The sequence below is a fragment of the Phocoena phocoena genome, chromosome 12 (genome assembly GCF_963924675.1).
Source record: "Phocoena phocoena chromosome 12, mPhoPho1.1, whole genome shotgun sequence".
Lineage (NCBI taxonomy): Eukaryota > Metazoa > Chordata > Mammalia > Artiodactyla > Phocoenidae > Phocoena > Phocoena phocoena.
This window is the reverse complement of record NC_089230.1, coordinates 68,978,176-68,995,172: the sequence shown is the minus strand read 5'-3', so window position 1 is coordinate 68,995,172 and position 16,997 is coordinate 68,978,176. Positions and strand designations below refer to the sequence as shown.

The 16,997-nt window shown below is 41.6% G+C and overlaps 1 pseudogene; it reads left to right on the top strand.

Annotated features, from left to right (window-relative positions):
* The first annotated feature begins 653 nt into the window (after positions 1–653).
* On the top strand, positions 654–7,161 carry LOC136131893 (N-alpha-acetyltransferase 40-like; annotated as a pseudogene).
* The last annotated feature ends 9,836 nt before the right edge of the window (positions 7,162–16,997 follow it).

The following is a 16,997-nucleotide window of genomic DNA, read 5'->3' as shown; positions in this document are numbered from 1 at the left end:
CTATAAAAAGCTCTCAAAATAGGGGCCTAGGTAGCATATGGTGTATTTATTATCTGTGCTTAGCTGTCCCTAGTATCATGCATTGCAATGCTCACAATTATAAAACATATTTTTCTGTCCTGCTTTTCTACCTTGATTGTAAGTTGCTGATGGCTTATATTTAGATTTCATCGTGATTAGTCTTATGTCAATTCCCTCCGCTTCTCAATTCCAATCATTCTTCTTATAATAGAATGTTAAATGGGACTTTTCCTAATCTCAGCTGAAATGAATAGGTGTCATATGTCCCTACATTCTAAAGAGAAGTGCCAAATACACATTCAGGACTGGCTAAGAAGCATCCAAAAAACTGAAAACTATAATCCTTTACACCTCACCAGTCGCCAGGACATTGGAAAGGAAACTAAGAAATTACTTGAGGTTATTGGTGAGGTCTTTGAACAGAACTGTCAGTGTTATATTCCCACCCCAACCTGTTAGAGGAGTCCCCACTCCCACCCTCAGCCAAAGGACAGAGCTTCCAGAGAACTACTCAGACAGAATGGAGGATGAAGGGTGGACCTCAGAGGAGGGCGCCCCAGGGGGATGTTTGCTGAGAGGCAGGTGTGTGTTAGTCTGCTAGTCTGCCTGGCCCCTGGGAAAGAGTTTAACCCATGTCCTCTGTGGATGGAGAGTGCAGACACTGGGGCCTGCTCTTATCTGGAAGATCTTACAGAGAGAAGCTGGTTGGAATGCCTTTGGACTGCAGGGCAAGAAGAGAAGGCTGGGATGAAGAAAGCTGCGCTTGTACCCACAGTGGGTGGAGGGGACATGTTTCCTAAGGGCTAGAGTGGGCACAGCAGAAGATAGGCTTGAGTGACCTCTGAGGGACCCTGTCCCAGGGGATGGCTGGAGAGATGGGGTGAGCCATGCGGAAAGAGGCTGAAAGGGGTCAGCCAGGGCACACATAGCCAACTTCAGGAAATGTTGAAGCCTCTCGGCCAGGGAGCAGGAAGGCTGTCTGAAAAATCCATAAAATGCGCCATGAGATAAAGAACCAGCATTTAGGCATAATCTGATTATGACAGAGAACACCAGTTCCGGGCTGCAATCACACCGGGTGAGGCAGAACTGCTTCAGTTCCAAATGACCAGAACTGATCTTGAAACTACAGTAAGTATCCTACTAAAACAACATTTTTTATTTATTTATTTTTGGCTGCGTTGGGTCTTCCTCGCTGCGCGCAAGCTTTCTCTAGTCGCGGTGAGCAGGGGCTACTCTTCGTTGTGGTGTGCGGGCTTCTCATTGCAGTGGCTTCTCTTGTTGCAGAGCACGGGCTCTAGGCACATGGGCTTCAGTAGTTGTGGCACGAAGGCTCAGTAGTTGTGGCGCACGGGCTTAGTTGCTCCGTGGCATGTGGGATCTTCCCAGACCAGGGCTCGAACCCGTGTCCCCTGCATTGGCAGGCGGATTCTTAACCACTGCCCCACCAGGGAAGCCCCTAAAACAACATTTTTTTAAAAACTGAAAACAAGACATCTTAATAGGTTCTGTTTGAATTAACAGATTTTTTCCTATTACCAAGAGATTAAAACAGGTAGCATTTTGAAAGGGAGGGAGAGAGGCAATATTATTATTATGCCTCCTGTGGCACAAATAGTTTCTGGCAGAAAAGCTTTAACCTTAGAATCGCACAAATTGATTTTTAAGGGAATGGAAAACCTGAAAGACTGCTAGGAAATGTAGGTGAGAATCACCTTTCAAAATCATATTGATTCTCCCTAGAAACCAACTATTATACAAAATGCAAATTGCAACGCAGGTCTTTTCAGGAGAAAGGGCTTGTTGGCATAGTATCAAATAACGCCCATCAGCCAAATGGCAATCTACTCACTACACAAATAGATGTGTCAGTCCTGTATTGTCAAGAGATCAGTCACTCACCAACTTAAATTAGAACCCGTGAATCAATACTCTGTTTTAGGAAACATAACTACTCTCATCTGCACAAAAGTGCAGGCTTCCTCAGAGAAATTTTCTCATGAATTTCTCACCCATGATCAAAATTTACAATAGCCCTTGCTAAGGTTTTGTCAAGAAATGATCCCCTGACACTTGAGAGCTGTATGTACACGAGGATGACAAAGTCAAGATCTGGAACCTCACATTCTTTAAAGTAATTTTAATGGAAACCTGCAACCCTAGATGCTTACTATGCCTAGAAATCGGTTATGGACAACAAGGCATATTAAGCAGCTGTAAGCCCCAGCACACATGCCTAATGTCCTTCATTTTGAGGGTTACTGTCTGTATTAGTCTGCTCAGGGTGCCATAACAAAGAACCACAGACTGGGTGGCTTAAACAACAGAAATTTATTTTCCCACAGTTCTGTAGGCTAAAGGTCCAAGACCAGGCATTGGAAAATTCAGTTTCTGGTGAGATCTCGCTCCCTAACCTGTAGATGGCCCCCTTCTCACCCTGTCCTCAATGGCTTTCCTCTCTGCTCACACAGAGAGAGTTCTTAGGTGTCTCTTTCTCTTCTTATAAAGACATCGATCCTACCGGATCATGGCCCCACCCCTATGACCTCTTTTAACTTTAATTATCTCCCAAAAAGCCCTCCAAAATACAGTCACTTTAAGGGTTAGGGCTTCAACATATGAATTTGGGGGAGAGGAAAACACAATTCTGTCTATAACACTACCTTTTTGGTAATAACAGCACATTGATTAATGTTAAGACAGCCTGAGATCAAAATGCATAATTTCTATTGTCTAGCTCTTCAGAGTTCTAAGATAACCATTCAACATAAGTAATGGTTTATTGAGTTAGATACCACTAATTTGAAGTTGGCGTTATTTGAACTGGGGAATCTGAAGCTTCCAGTGGTACCATATATGCAAAAAATATTACTGAGGCAATTGCAAGTGTTAACAAGATTGCAGAATTGGGGAACCAATAGAGAAAATATTTCAGCTGCTGCCATTGGTATATAAATAATGAGCTGGTTACTAATTACCGTTATCTGGTCGTAAAAGCAGTTTGTGGGCTCCCCCTTCAGGCACTCTTTGCCCATCTTCAGTCAAATAACTATAAGTTCAGTGCTCTAATACTAAATAAATATTTAACATTAAATATATATATATTTCTTTTCAAACATTTCTGAGTCTCTAATGTATACAAATCACACTCAAGATCCTCATTTGGATAATCAAGGCCCTCCTTAATCCAGCTCTATTTATGCCAGCACTGGCTCCAATTATTCCCTAGTATAACCTCTTCTTCAGTCAGGCTACTCTTCTTCTGGCCCTTGGACATCCCATGCTAGTTTGACCCTGGCTTGCAGGGCTGGCTTGCCCCTTCTGTCCTTGGTGCTTCAGGATCTTGGAATGAATTCTAAAAGCAGAATCTAGGAAACAGAGATGCTTCCCAACCTTAGGGCTCCAACAGCTACGATTTAGGGTCTCAATTCCTCACTTTCATTTTGAGAATTTCCACTTCCTATAAGTTTCACTCAAGTCCCGCTTCCTTTAAGAAAGACTAATTTTCCTAGTAATTTTTATGGAGTTGCTCATCTCTGAATTTCAAGATCCATTCCACCCACTCTAGCTATGCAGTACAGCTTTCCTTCCTAGTCTCTTTTTTTTTCATAAGCAGGTTTTGAAATGGAGCGCCAATTCCTTCAAGTCAGGTACCGCTGACTTTCACTGTTGTTTTAAACATCCAAAGAGCTCAACAGAGTGTGGAAACATCATTCGATAAATTTTCTTTTCTTCAGAGTAGCTTGAGTTCAAACCTTTCACTGCTTCAAATCAATCCTCCGAAGTAATGCTAATTACTGAGGCTGTGCTGCATCTAGCATTCTATTCATGCTTGATATCACAAACCAATTCTGGAGCAACAGGTATGTGACAGCAAGAAAGAAACATAAAAAGAGGGTTGAAAATTGACAAATTCCTTAAAAGAGATGGAAAGAGTCACTGGGCAGTAGTCAAAGAGAGTCACTTAAGGAAGTTTTAATGCAGAAAAGAAAGCTCTTATTTGACATACTAAGCGGGAAAACAGTTTAACTTTAGTTTATGTACATTGGTGCTAATTATTTAGATGATAAGAACTAAATCAGTTTCTTTTCTTAAAACCAAATAAATTCAAACCTCCTGAACTTCCCGAAATACTAAAGCAAAGTTTTGGGTAGAGTGGGCTAGAATAGATGGGGTGGGGAATATAATTGTATTTTATTTTTTAGATGAATCCTATCACCTAGGAGCAGTTTCTGCCCCTTTCCAAAAGTGAGTGATAGGGGTCACAGTCTGGCCTCACCCTAATATTAGGCAGTGATGGGAAAATGCCTCTTTCAGCTCTCTGAATCAATAATTCTCAACCCTTGAGAACTGCAATATTGTATTGTAACTTGCCTTTACGACTACTGCTTCACTAAAACTCATCTGTGCTATAATTATACACACATTAAGCATATAAGCTAAAAATACATACTTTTACTAAAATTCTACACACAAAAGGATAGGATGGGTTGCACTGAATTATCTAAGATAGCCATTCTAGAACCCAAGCAGCAATTCTCAGCATTTTCTAATACAGACTACAGTGATTCTGAGCAGAGAGAGCTCATAACCCCTTCGGACTGAATTTCATGATGTCTGATCAGCCAAACGACGTTCCCAAAAGTTTTTGGACAAAGTATTAATTTTAGCTGAACATATCCTGTCTTTGACCAAATCTCCAAAACATTTTTTCACATGACAGATTTTGAGTTGTGCCAAAATTATACAGTCAGGATTCCCCACGTAATTCAATGGTTTATCTTACTCAATAAACCATATGCAGTAGGTTGGAAAAATGGCCACACATGCTTCATCTCTTTGTATTCATACCCTCTTTGTCATGGAAGTTTGAGCGCCCTCAAACTTGACTCTGAACTTGGCCATGAGACATGTTTAACCAATGGGATGCTAGCAAACATGATGCAAGGACTGAAAAACACTTGTGCTTTGGGGCTTCCCCTCAGACCACCACCACCACCACCACCACCACCACCACCACCACCACCACCACCACCACCATATGAAGAAGCCCAAACGAGCCTATCGATGACTAAAGGCATGTGGTCCAGTCAGCCTTGCCACCCAAGCCAAGAGCTACCCCCACCCCCGGAAGCAGAGCTGACCAACAGCTAACTGCAGTCTTTTATCTGCCGGTAAATAAGAGCCAGCCTAAACCAGAAGAATCACCCTGTGCATTCCAACTCCTGATGCAAAGAAACAAGAATCAAATAAATGGCTGTTGTCTTAAACCACTAAGTTTTGGGGTGCTTTGTTATTCACTAAGAGCTAACTGACACACCATGAGATTTCAAATAATAGCCTACCATTTTCCTCACCCCTTGCCTTTAACTCCAATGATCCCTTTTTTAAATTGGCCATTGCTAGATCTTTCATTTTTTCCTAAACACAATGGGATTATGGGATTGCAGTCTGGAAACCAATTCAGAGATTTAAGAAATTGTCTCATAAATGGGAGAATGGGAGTGCAATAATTTTCACCAGCTGGGTTTTACTAATATTCAGCTATCCTATCTCTGCAATGTATTCCTAATGGTTGAAATACAAGCACCAAAGTCCAGCATCTTTTATTCGCAAAGTTACTTGAAATGTAGTGAAACAATGAAAGCTTTCAAGCAGAACAAGAGTTCTTCTCTTTTTTTTTTAATACACCAAGCAGGTGGCATACTATAGCCACAAAATAGTATTCAAATTTCAATCCATCTCAACAGAAATTGGACAGTTATTTGGTTTCATCATGGATCAAAGCCCCCAGATCTCTGTAGTTTTTGTACTAGAGATTCCAAAATTGAATAAGGGAGAACCATAAAACTAAGTTGTAGCCCATCCAAAATAAACCATTGGTTTATGTCACTGATAAAAATCATTGTTTTAATGCTATTATAGCTATAATTATTATGGCATCTATTTTTTTCTGATTCCTATCACATGATATTTTTATTTTTGCATATTTAATGACTATTCTTGCTTAACTTTAGGACATTTGGATAGACTTCCCAATAAATTTCCAGACTGAAATCCACCTTCATACCAAAACTCGTACTGAATTATTTTTCTCATCAATCAGTGAGGAAGCAAAAACTGACAACTGATAAATTATACTTAAATTTAAAAACTGGTTAAAACCAAAAAAAGACGGTTAAAATTAAAAAAAAAAATAAGATTCTTGGATGTTAAAAACACTGACAACTACAGTGGAGACTCATTGCAAACAGGCTGGGGGAGGATTCTTTTAACATTTTCAGAGTAAAATCTTCAGATGGTGCTATTTCTAAGTTTTCCTTCCTGCCGTTTTTATGCTTGTTGCATTTGGGGGAATTAAAAGACAAAAGAGCTTTAAGAGACTAGGCTTGGAGACCCTTTAGAGGCTTTCCCAGTGTTCAAGAAATATGATGGGAATGGGTTAAATGTCTTCATTGAACGTAAGCGAGTGTCTGGCCTGGAGCCAGTCACTGTTTGGGCCTTCAACCTGACCAACATGTAAACCATGTATGAGCGACACGACTGGGACTGGAAGGACCGAGAGAAACACAAGGAAATGATGGATTACCTCCCATCGCTCGGGAAAAACAGTTCGGTCCATGTCGCCCTTCCTCTCTTCCGGTTTGACGTGGTGTGCAGGGACGAAGTCCTGTACCACTACGAAGTCCAGATGGAGAGCAAGATGTGGCGGAAAGGCCTGGGCAAGCTCCTCATACAATCCAGCAGATCACGGCCAGCAGCACACAGAGGAAGAGAGTTATGTTAGCTGTATGTAAGCACAATCGTGGCGCCTACAGGTTCTTCAGAGAAGCGCTGCAATGTGAAATCGACGACTCTCCCCCAAGCGTGTCCGGATGCTGCTCCAATGGGGTCCCGAGCCGGAGGACGAAGTCTGGGGACAGCCAGCACTCCCACGCGGGCGGGTACTCTGGTGGCTGCTGTCCCTGCACTCCCAAGCCAGAACACTTCTCTCAGGCCTGTCCTCTCCCTGGCCTCGTGCCGCTTACCAGGTGCCCTCAGAGCTGTGGCCTCCTTAGCCCTCCCCGTGCCAGGTTGCACCCTGAGAGCACAGAACCTTGGGGAGGAGAGGGCCACGCTGCCCCTCCCGCTCTCTCCTAGAAGAGCAGGAGGCCAGGACGGAGCAGAGGGGACAGGATGCTGTGGGAAGAGCCGGCAGATGCCTCGGCACAAGGCGCGTGCTCTCATAGTGGCCGCCCACTCACTCGGCTCTCGGCTCTCGCGAGAGTGAGAACCCTTCCGCGTAGGGTTCCTCAACTTTCCTCCAGCGGAATGCCTGAGAAGCCCGCCGGCGCCACCACCACCAGCACATGCTCACAGTTGGACAATGGAGTGTTTATACCCACCTTTCTGAAAGTTCTGGACCCCTGGGTCAGGGTCTGGCTGCTTCCCAAAGAGGAATGGACTCGGTGTAGATTTGGGCTTTTAGGCGTAGAGAGAGGCTTCGGAAAGCCTCCCGTTTCATGGGATGCTCGGATGGAGACCTTGGGAAGGTCTTTGGTGCCGCGACACAAAGAAGCGAGAGAGCTCCTTATGGCTGTGCTTTTATGGATCCACAGTTAGAGCAGTGCTGTGCCAGGGGACCAGATGACTCAGGGAGGAAGGCTGTCTCCCTCACTCCATTGCTGCCAGTGAGGGGCTGAGAGGACCAGGAACAGGTGTGAATGGGGCCTACCACGGGGACTATGGCTTCTCCGGGCTTTTGGACTTGGCTACATCCTGACCTTAATCTCTTGATCTCATGGCAGTGACGAGTTTTTCTTTCATAGAAAACAGCCGGAGGCTCTGCCTGCTCTTCTCCGTCACCTCTCACCACTCTTTCTGCTTCTGCCTCTCACGCCACCCCAGATACCCAAGTTCTTACTCTCAAGGGGAGAATAACATCAGGGAGCCCCTCGTCTTCCCCCAAAATGGCCCCTCTTTCCTGGCATATTTAGTGCCGCTTCCTCTCCTGTCTTGGCGCTGATAGCTCTCTGAAGGTGGGTATCCCTCCCCACCGCCCCGCGCATCCCCCCGCCTGCTTAGAGAGCCCCCAGCCAGCAGCGGGCCCCTCTGCCCGCACTCCCCGGCCTGGCCCCTCGCTGCCACACAGAGCCACCAGTGCCACTGCCCTGGCTGGCAGCGCAGGCTGCAGCAGGAACGCCTCTCTTTGGCCAAACAGCTCCTTTTCTTTCCGGTATCACCTGTGGCAGCAGGTGGGAGCCAGGAGAAGGTCTTCCTCTCCTCTCGTGGGATAGAGAGAGTTTAAACCCGCCCTGATCTCTAGGGCGATCTCTTCCCTTGTTCCCCTTCCAGGGAAGAAAATGACCAAATCCTTATCCAGGAAGAAGCACCTAACTCCTTCCCTTGGGCAACCTTGAGCTCTGCTTTAGGGAGTGTCCCAAAGGTTCTGCCTTCGTGAGGTTGCTCGCGAGGAGGCCTGTCCGTCCTTCTGACCGCTGTCTGCTCACGCTGTCCCACCCTCTGCCCTCTTTCGGGCCGCCCATGCTGGCAGATCTCCCGGGAGCTGTTCCTGCTTCTCCCCCGCTCCGCCCCCCGCCTCGCCTCCTCCACACCCACCCCCGTTCCCGCCTGTGCAGGGGGGCCCTGTACACACGGCCTCCTTCCCCCGGCCCAGCCCTGCGCTGTGCGTTGCTCTTGACCAGCCAGCAGTGGACGTGGCCTTGCAGCTTTACACAGGAATAAGCCCACCTTTGCCCCTACCCTGCTGGCTCCCAGGGGATTTTACCCAAGGGTAAGAATTTTAATGACTGGGAGGGGATGGGAGGGCTCATTCCAAGAATCATGGAGCGACAGAAGCATATTTAGGAAAAGATTTTCCTCTGATCCCTGCTGTCTCTCAAAGGACACAGGATGATAAATATTTACTGTATTAGATCATGGATTTCTTTTCTTTTTTTCCATTAAAAACCAAAACAAGTTTATTAAAGTAAACTTTTTTTTTTTTTTAGAGATCATGGATTTCTGATGCCTCCCACTAAAGGTGTCCGAAAGGGAACCCAGCATAAATCCCACATAAGGTGAGTTCAGTGTACGTTCTCTCTTTCTGCTCCCTAGGTACCTGGCAGCAAGCCCACTGGTAGATGGGTGCTTTGTGCTGGGCCCTGCTGATCCAGCTGCCTCCAAGGGCTGCTGTCGGGGGAGGGGCTGCCTGAGACCTGCAGGTCACCCTGTTGTTGGTTTTGAGCCCATTCAGTTCTCAACTATCAATCTTTCTCCATTTCCCCAATGTCTTGGTTTTGAGAAACATAGCAGACCTTTTGTACCAGAATTTTTTGTTTGTTTCTTTGGGGGATGTTAAAATATTAATTTTGAGATTTTTTTTTTTAGCTGTATCTACCATATTTCAGGTTATTTTCATTGATGTCAGATGTGTGTATGACATGTTTATGGTTCTTTTTTTAACCCTTCCTGGTTTGTTTTTTTTAGAGGACACTTTGAATATAAACTCCTTCTTGATATATATATTTTTTTCCTTTAGCAACTTGTTATCACTGGAAGAAAAGGGGGGAAATGACCTCTTTTTGCATTGGTTGTATTTGTTTTTTGTTTGTTTTCATCTATTTATTTATTTATTTTTGGCTGCATTGGGTCTTCGTTGCTGCTCGTGGGCTTTCTCTAGTTGCAGTGAGCAGGGGCTACTCTTCGATGCGGTGCGCAGGCTTCTCATTGCGGTGGCTTCTACTGTTGCGGAGCATGGGCTGTAGAGCACAGGCTCAGCAGTTGTGGCACATGGGCTTAGTTGCTCCGTGGCATGTGGGATCTTCCCAGACCAGGCCTTGAACCCGTGTCCCCTGCATTGGTAGGCAGATTCTTAACCACTGCGCCACTAGGGAAGTCCTGTATTTGGTTTTTGGGGTTTTTTGTTTTTGTTTTCCTGGGCTGTTTTTTGTTTTGTTTTTTCTTTGTTTGTTTGTTTGTTTGTTTTGGCTGCCCCGTGTGGCTTGTGGGATTTTAGTTAGTTCCCTAACCAGGGATTGAACCCGAGCTCTCAGCAGTGAGAGCATGGAGTCTTAACCACTGGATTGCCAGGAATTCCCTCGTTGGTTGTACTTGTATGTCACAAATAAAAGATACTTTGTTCAGCTGAAAAAAAAAATTTAATATTCTCAGTGGAATCTGGAGTGAAATACTGGACCTCTCCTCTGAAGGATATATTTCCACTAGGGTTTCAGAAACTATTCATGTAATGCCAAAATGAATTGAAGTAAGAAACACTCCCTTTAAAAAGCAGGTGTCTCATAGGCAGGTCAGTTAGATATAAGTAGTTTCTGACTACAAGCCAGTCATTTGTTTATTTTGAAAACTAGAAGCTTGGTGGAGTAAATACAGAATTGACATTCTCAAGTTGAACAGACTCAAATCTTTATATTAAAACAGTAATTATCTTGCTTGTGTGCTGGATGATGAAAGGTCATTGAGGAAAAAATAGAGGGAATATTGAAGGGCATGTGCTTAATAAAAATGCTCACCACATCATCTAATGATTAGATATTATTTAATATTTAATGATTAAATATTATTTAATATTATTTAAATAATTATTTATTATTTATTGAATTTTTTCTTCAGATGAGGACTATTAGGATCTACTCTCTTAGCAACCCTCAAATATGCTACACAAAATTTTTTTTTTACTATTTTTTTAATAGATCTTCATTGGAGTATAATTGCTTCACAATACTATACTAGTTTCTGTTGCACGACAAGGCAAATCAGCCATATGCATACACATGTCCCCATATCCCCTCCCTCTTGAGCCTCCCTCCCACCCTCCCTATCCCACCCCTCTAGGTCATCGCAAAGCACCCAGCTGATCTCCCTGTGCTATGCGGCTACTTCCCACCAGCCAACTATTTTACATTCGTTAGTGTATATATGTCAGTGCTACTCTCATTTGCCCCAGCTTCGCCCTCCCACCCCATGTCATCAAGTCCATTCTCTATGTCTACCTCTTGATTCCTGCCCTGCAAATAGACTCATCAGTACCATTTTTTTTTTTTTAGATTCCATATATGTGTGTTAGCATACAGTATTTGTTTTTCTCTTTCTGACTTACTTCACTCTGTATGACAGACTCTAGGGCCATCCACCTCACTACAAATAACTCAGTTTTGTTTCTTTTTATGGCTGAGTAATATTCCATTGTATATAGGTGCCACATCTTTATCCATTCACCAGTCGATGGACACTTAGGTTGCTTCCATGACCTGGCTATTGTAAACAGTGCTGAAATGAATATTGTGGTGTATGTTTCTTTTTGAATTATGGTTTTCTCAGGGTATATGCCCAGTAGTGGGATTGCTGGGTCATATGGTAGTTCTATTTGTAGTTTTTTAAGAAACCTCCATACTGTTTTCCATAGTGGCTGTATCAATTTACATTCCCACCAACAATGCAAGATGGTTCCCTTTTCTCCACACCCTCTCCAGCATTTCTTGTTTCTAGATTTTTTGATGATGGCCATTCTGACCGGCGTGAGGTGATATCTCATTGTAGTTCTGATTTGCATTTCTCTAATAATTAGTGATGTTGAGCAGCTTTTCATGTGCCTCTTGGCCATCTGTATGTCTTCCTTGGTGAAATGTCTGTGTAGGTTTTCCTACACATTTTTTAACTGGATTGTTTGTAATTTTGATATTGAGCTCCATGAGCAGTTTGTATATTTTGGAGATTAATCCTTTGTCTATTGTTTCATTTGCAAAGACTTTCTCCCATTCTGAGGGTTGTCCTTTTGTCTTGTTTATGGTTTCCTTTGCTGTGCAAAAGCTTTTAAGTTTAATTAAGTCCCATTTGTTTATTTTTGTTTTTATTTCTGTTGCTCTAGAAGGCGGGTCAAAAAAGATCTTCCTGAGATTTATGTCAAAGAGTGTTTTCCTATGTTTTACTCTAAAAGTTTTATAGTGTTTGGTATTACATTTAAGTCTTTAATCCATTTGGAGTTTATTTTTGTGTATGGTGTTAAGTAGTATTCTTTTTTTTTTCTCTCTCTCTCATGTTTACTTGGCACAAATTATTTAATGTAATTCTGGGTGCAATTTACACCATGTTAACACTTATTTTTTTAATTAATTAATTAATTTATTTATTTTAACATCTTTATTAGAGTATAATTGCTCCACAATGGTGTTTCAGCCTCTGCTCTATAACAAAGTCAATTAGCCACACACAGACACATGTCCCCACATCTCCTCCCTCCCACATCTCCCTCCCTCCCCCCCTCCCTATACCACCCCTCTAGGTGGTTACAAAGCACCAAGCTGATCTCCCTGTGCTATGTGGCTGCTTCCCACTAGCTATCTATTTTACGTTTGGTAATGTATATATATCCATGCCACTGTCTCACTTTGTTCCAGCCTACCCTTTCCCCTCTCCGTATCCTCAAGCCCATTCTCTAGTAGGTCTGCATCTTTATTCCTGCCTAGCCCCTAGGTTCTTCTGACCGTTTTCTTTTTTTGTTTTTGATTCCATATATATGTGTTAGCATATGATATTTGTTTTGCTCTTTCTAACTTACTTCACTCTGTATGACAGATTCTAGGTCCATCCACCTCACTACAAATAGCTCAGTTTCGTTCCTTTTTATGGCTGAGTAATATTCCATTGTATATATGTGCCACATCTTCTTTATCCATTCATCTGTTGATGGACACTTACGTTGCTTCCATGTCCTGGCTATTGTAAATAGAGCTGCAATGAACATTTTGGTACATGACACTTTTTGAATTATGGTTTTCTCAGGTATATACCAAGTAGTGGGTATATGGTACTTCTATTTTTAGTTTTTTAAGGAACCTCCATACTGTTGTCCATAGTGGCTGTATCAATTTACATTCCCACCAACAGTGCAAGAGGGTTCCCTTTTCTCCACACCCACTCCAGCATTTATTGTTTGTAGATTTTTTGATGATGGCCATTCTGACTGGTGTGAGATGATATCTCATTGTAGTATTGATTTGCATTTCTCTAATGATTAATGATGTTGAGCATTTCATGTTTTTGTTGGCAATCTGTATATCTTCTTTGGAGAAATGTCTATTTAGGTCTACTGCCCATTTTTGGATTGGGTTGTTTGTTTTTTTGATATTGAGATGCATGAGCTGCTTATAAATTTTGGAAATTAATCCTTTGTCAGTTGCTTCATTTGCAAATATATTCTCCCATTCTGAGGATTGTCTTTTTGTCTTTTTTATGGTTTCTTTTGCTGTGCAAAAGCTTTTAAGTTTCATTAGGTCCCATTTGTTTATTTTTGTTTTTATTTCCATTTCTCTAGGAGGTGGGTCAAAAAGGATCTTGCTATGATTTATGTCATAGAGTGTTCTGCCTATATTTTCCTCTAAGAGTTTGATGGTGTCTGGCCTTACATTTAGGTCTTTAATCCATTTTGAGTTTATTTTTGTGTATGGTGTTAGGAAGTGTTCTAATTTCATTCTTTTACATGTACCTGTCCAGTTTTCCCAGCACCACTTATTGAAGAGGCTGTCTTTTCTCCATTGTATATTCTTGCCTCCTTTATCAAAGATAAGGTGACACTATGTGCGTGGGTTTATCTCTGGGCTTTCTATCCTGTTCCATTGATCTCTATTTCTGTTTTCTGTTATCTCTGGGCTTTCTATCCTGTTCCATTGATCTATATTTCAGTATGCCAGTACCATACTGTCTTGATTACTGTAGCTTTGTAGTATAGTCTGAAGTCCGGGAGCCTGATTCCTCCAGCTCCATTTTTCTTTCTCCAGATTGCTTTGGCTATTCAGGGTCTTTTGTGTTTCCATACAAATTGTGAACTTTTTTGTTCTAGTTCTGTTGAAAATGCTAGTGGTAGTTTCATAGGGATTGCATTGAATATGTAGATTGCTTTGGGTAGTAGAGTCATTTTCACAATGTTGATTCTTCCAATCCAAGAACATGGTATATCTCTCCATCTATTTGTATCATCTTTAATTTCTTTCATCAGTGTCTTATAATTTTCTGCATACAGGTCTTTTGTCTCCTTAGGTAGGCTTATTCCTAGATATTTTATTCTTTTTCTTGCAGTGGTAAATGGGAGTGTGTTCTTAATTTCACTTTCATATTTTTCATCATTAGCGTATAGGAATGCAATAGATTTCTGTGCATTAATTTTGTATCCTGCTACTTTACCAAATTTATTGATTAGCTCTTGTAGTTTTCTGGTAGCATCTTTAGGATTCTCTATGTATAGTATCATGTCATCTACAAACAGTGACAGCTTTGCTTCTTCTTTTCCAATTTGGATTCCTTTTATTTCTTTTTCTTCTCTGATTGCTATGGCTAAAACTTACAAAACTAGGTTGAATAATAGTGGTAAGAGTGCACAACCTTGTCTTGTTCCTGATCTTAGTGGAAATGGTTTCAGTTTTTCACCATTGAGGACGATTTTGGCTGTGGATTTGTCATATATGGCCTTTATTATGTTGAGGCTAGTTCCCTATATGCCTACTTTCTGGAGAGTTTTTTTCATAAATGGGTGTTGAATTTGGTCAAAAGCTTTCTCTGCATCTATTGTGATAATCATATGGTTTTTCTCCTTCAATTTTTTAATATGGTGTATCATGTTGATTGATTTGCATATCTTGAAGAATCCTTGCATTCCTGGAATAAACCCCACTTGATCATAATGTATGATCCTTTTAATGTGCTGTTGGATTCTGTTTGCTAGTATTTTGTTGAGGATTTTTGCATCTATGTTCATCAGCGATATTAACCTGTAGTTTTCTTTGTGACATCTTTGTCTGTTTTTGGTATCAGGGTGATGGTGGCCTCGTAGAATGAGTTTGGGAGTGTTCCTCCCTCTGCTACATTTTGGAAGAGTTTGAGAAGGATAGGTGTTAGCTCTTCTCTAAATGTTTGATAGAATTCGCCTGTGAAGCCATCTGGTCCTGGGCTTTTGTTTGTTGGAAGATTTTTAATCATAGTTTCGATTTCAGTGCTTGTGATTGGTCTGTTCATATTTTCTATTTCTTCCTGGTTCAGTCTCGGAAGGTTGTGAATTTCTAAGAATTTGTTTATTTCTTCCAAGTTTACCATTTTATTGGCATAGAGTTGCTTGTAGTAATCTCTCATGATCCTTTCTATTTCTGCAGTGTCAGTTGTTACTTCTCCTTTTTCATTTCTAATTCTATTGATTTGAGTCTTCTCCCTTTTTTTCTTGATAAGTCTGGCTAATGGTTTATCAGTTTTGTTTATTTTCTCAAGAAACCAGCTTTTGGTTTTATTGATCTTTGCTATCGTTTCCTTCATTTCTTTTTCATTTATTTCTGATCTGATCTTTATGATTTCTTTCCTTCTGCTAACTTTGGGGGCTTTTGTTCTGCTTTCTCTAATTGCTTTAGGTGTAAGGTTAGGTTGTTTATTTGAGGTGTTTCTTGTTTCTTAAGGTAGGCTTGTATAGCTATAAACTTCCCTCTTAGAACTGCTTTTGCTGCATCCCATAGGTTTTGGGTCGTTGTGTTTTCATTGTCATTTGTTTCTAGGTAGTTTTTCATTTCCTCTTTGATTTCTTCAGTGATCTCTTGGTTATTAAGTAGTGTGTTGTTTAGCCTCCATGTGTTTGTGTTTCTTACAGATTTTTTCCTGTAATTGATATCTAGTCTTATAGCGTTGTAGTCAGAAAAGATACTTGATACAATTTCAATTTTCTTAAATTTACCAAGGCTTGAATTGTGACCCAAGGTATGATCTATCCTGGAGAATGTTCCATGAGCACTTGAGAAGAATGTGTATTCTGTTCTTTTTGGATAGAATGTCCTATAAATATCAATTAAGTCCATCTTGTTTAATGTATCATTTAAAGCTTGTGTTTCCTTATTTATTTTCATTTTGGATGATCTGTCCATTGGTGAAAGCGGGGTGTTAAAGTCCCCTACTATGATTGTGTTGATACTATATCGATTTCCCCTTTTATGGCTGTTAGCATTTGCCTTATGTATTCAGGTGCTCCTATGTTGGGTGCATAAATATTTACAATTCTTATATCTTCTTCTTGGATTGATCCCTTGATCATTTTGTAGTGTCCTTCTTTGTCTTTTGTAATAGTCTTTGTTTTAAAGTCTATTTTGTCTGATATGAGAATTGCTACTGCAGCTTTCTTTTGATTTCCATTTACATGGAATACCTTTTTCCATCCCCTCACTTTCAGTCTGTATGTGTCCCTAGGTCTGAAGCATGTCTCTTGTAGACAGCATATATATGGGTCTTGGTTTTTATTTTTTTTTGTGGTACACAGGCCTCTCACTGCTGTGGCCTCTCCCACCGCGGAGCACAGGCTCCAGACGCGCAGGCTCAGCGGCCATGGCTCACGGGCCCAGCTGCTCCGTGGCATGCAGGATCCTCCCGGACCAGGGCACGAACCTGTGTCCCCTGCATCGGCAGGTGGGCTCTCAACAACTGCGCCACCAGGAAAGCCCTGGGTGTCGTTTTTTGTATCCATTCAGCCAGTCTGTGTCTTTTGGTGGGAGCATTTAATCCATTTACATTTAAGGTAATTATCGATATGTATGTTCTATTACCATTTTCTTAATTGTTTTGGGTTTATTATTGTAGGTCTTTTCCTTCTCTTGTGTTTCCTGCCTAGAGAAGTTCCTTTAGCATTTGTTGTAAAGCTGGTTTGGTGGTGCTGAATTCTCTTAGCTTTTGCTTGTCTGTAAAAGTTTTAATTTCTCCATCAAATCTGAATGAGATCCTTGCTGGGTAGAGTAATCTTGGTTGTAGGTTTTTGTCTTTCATCACTTTAAATATGTCCTACCACCCCCTTCTGGCTTACAGAGTATCTGCTGAAAGATCAGCTGTTAACACATAAGGGGATTCCCTTATGTGTTACATGTTGGTTTTCCCTTGCTACTTTTAATATTTGCTCTTTGTATTTAATTTTTTATAGTTTGATTAATATGTGTCTTGGCATGTTTCTCCTTGTATTTATC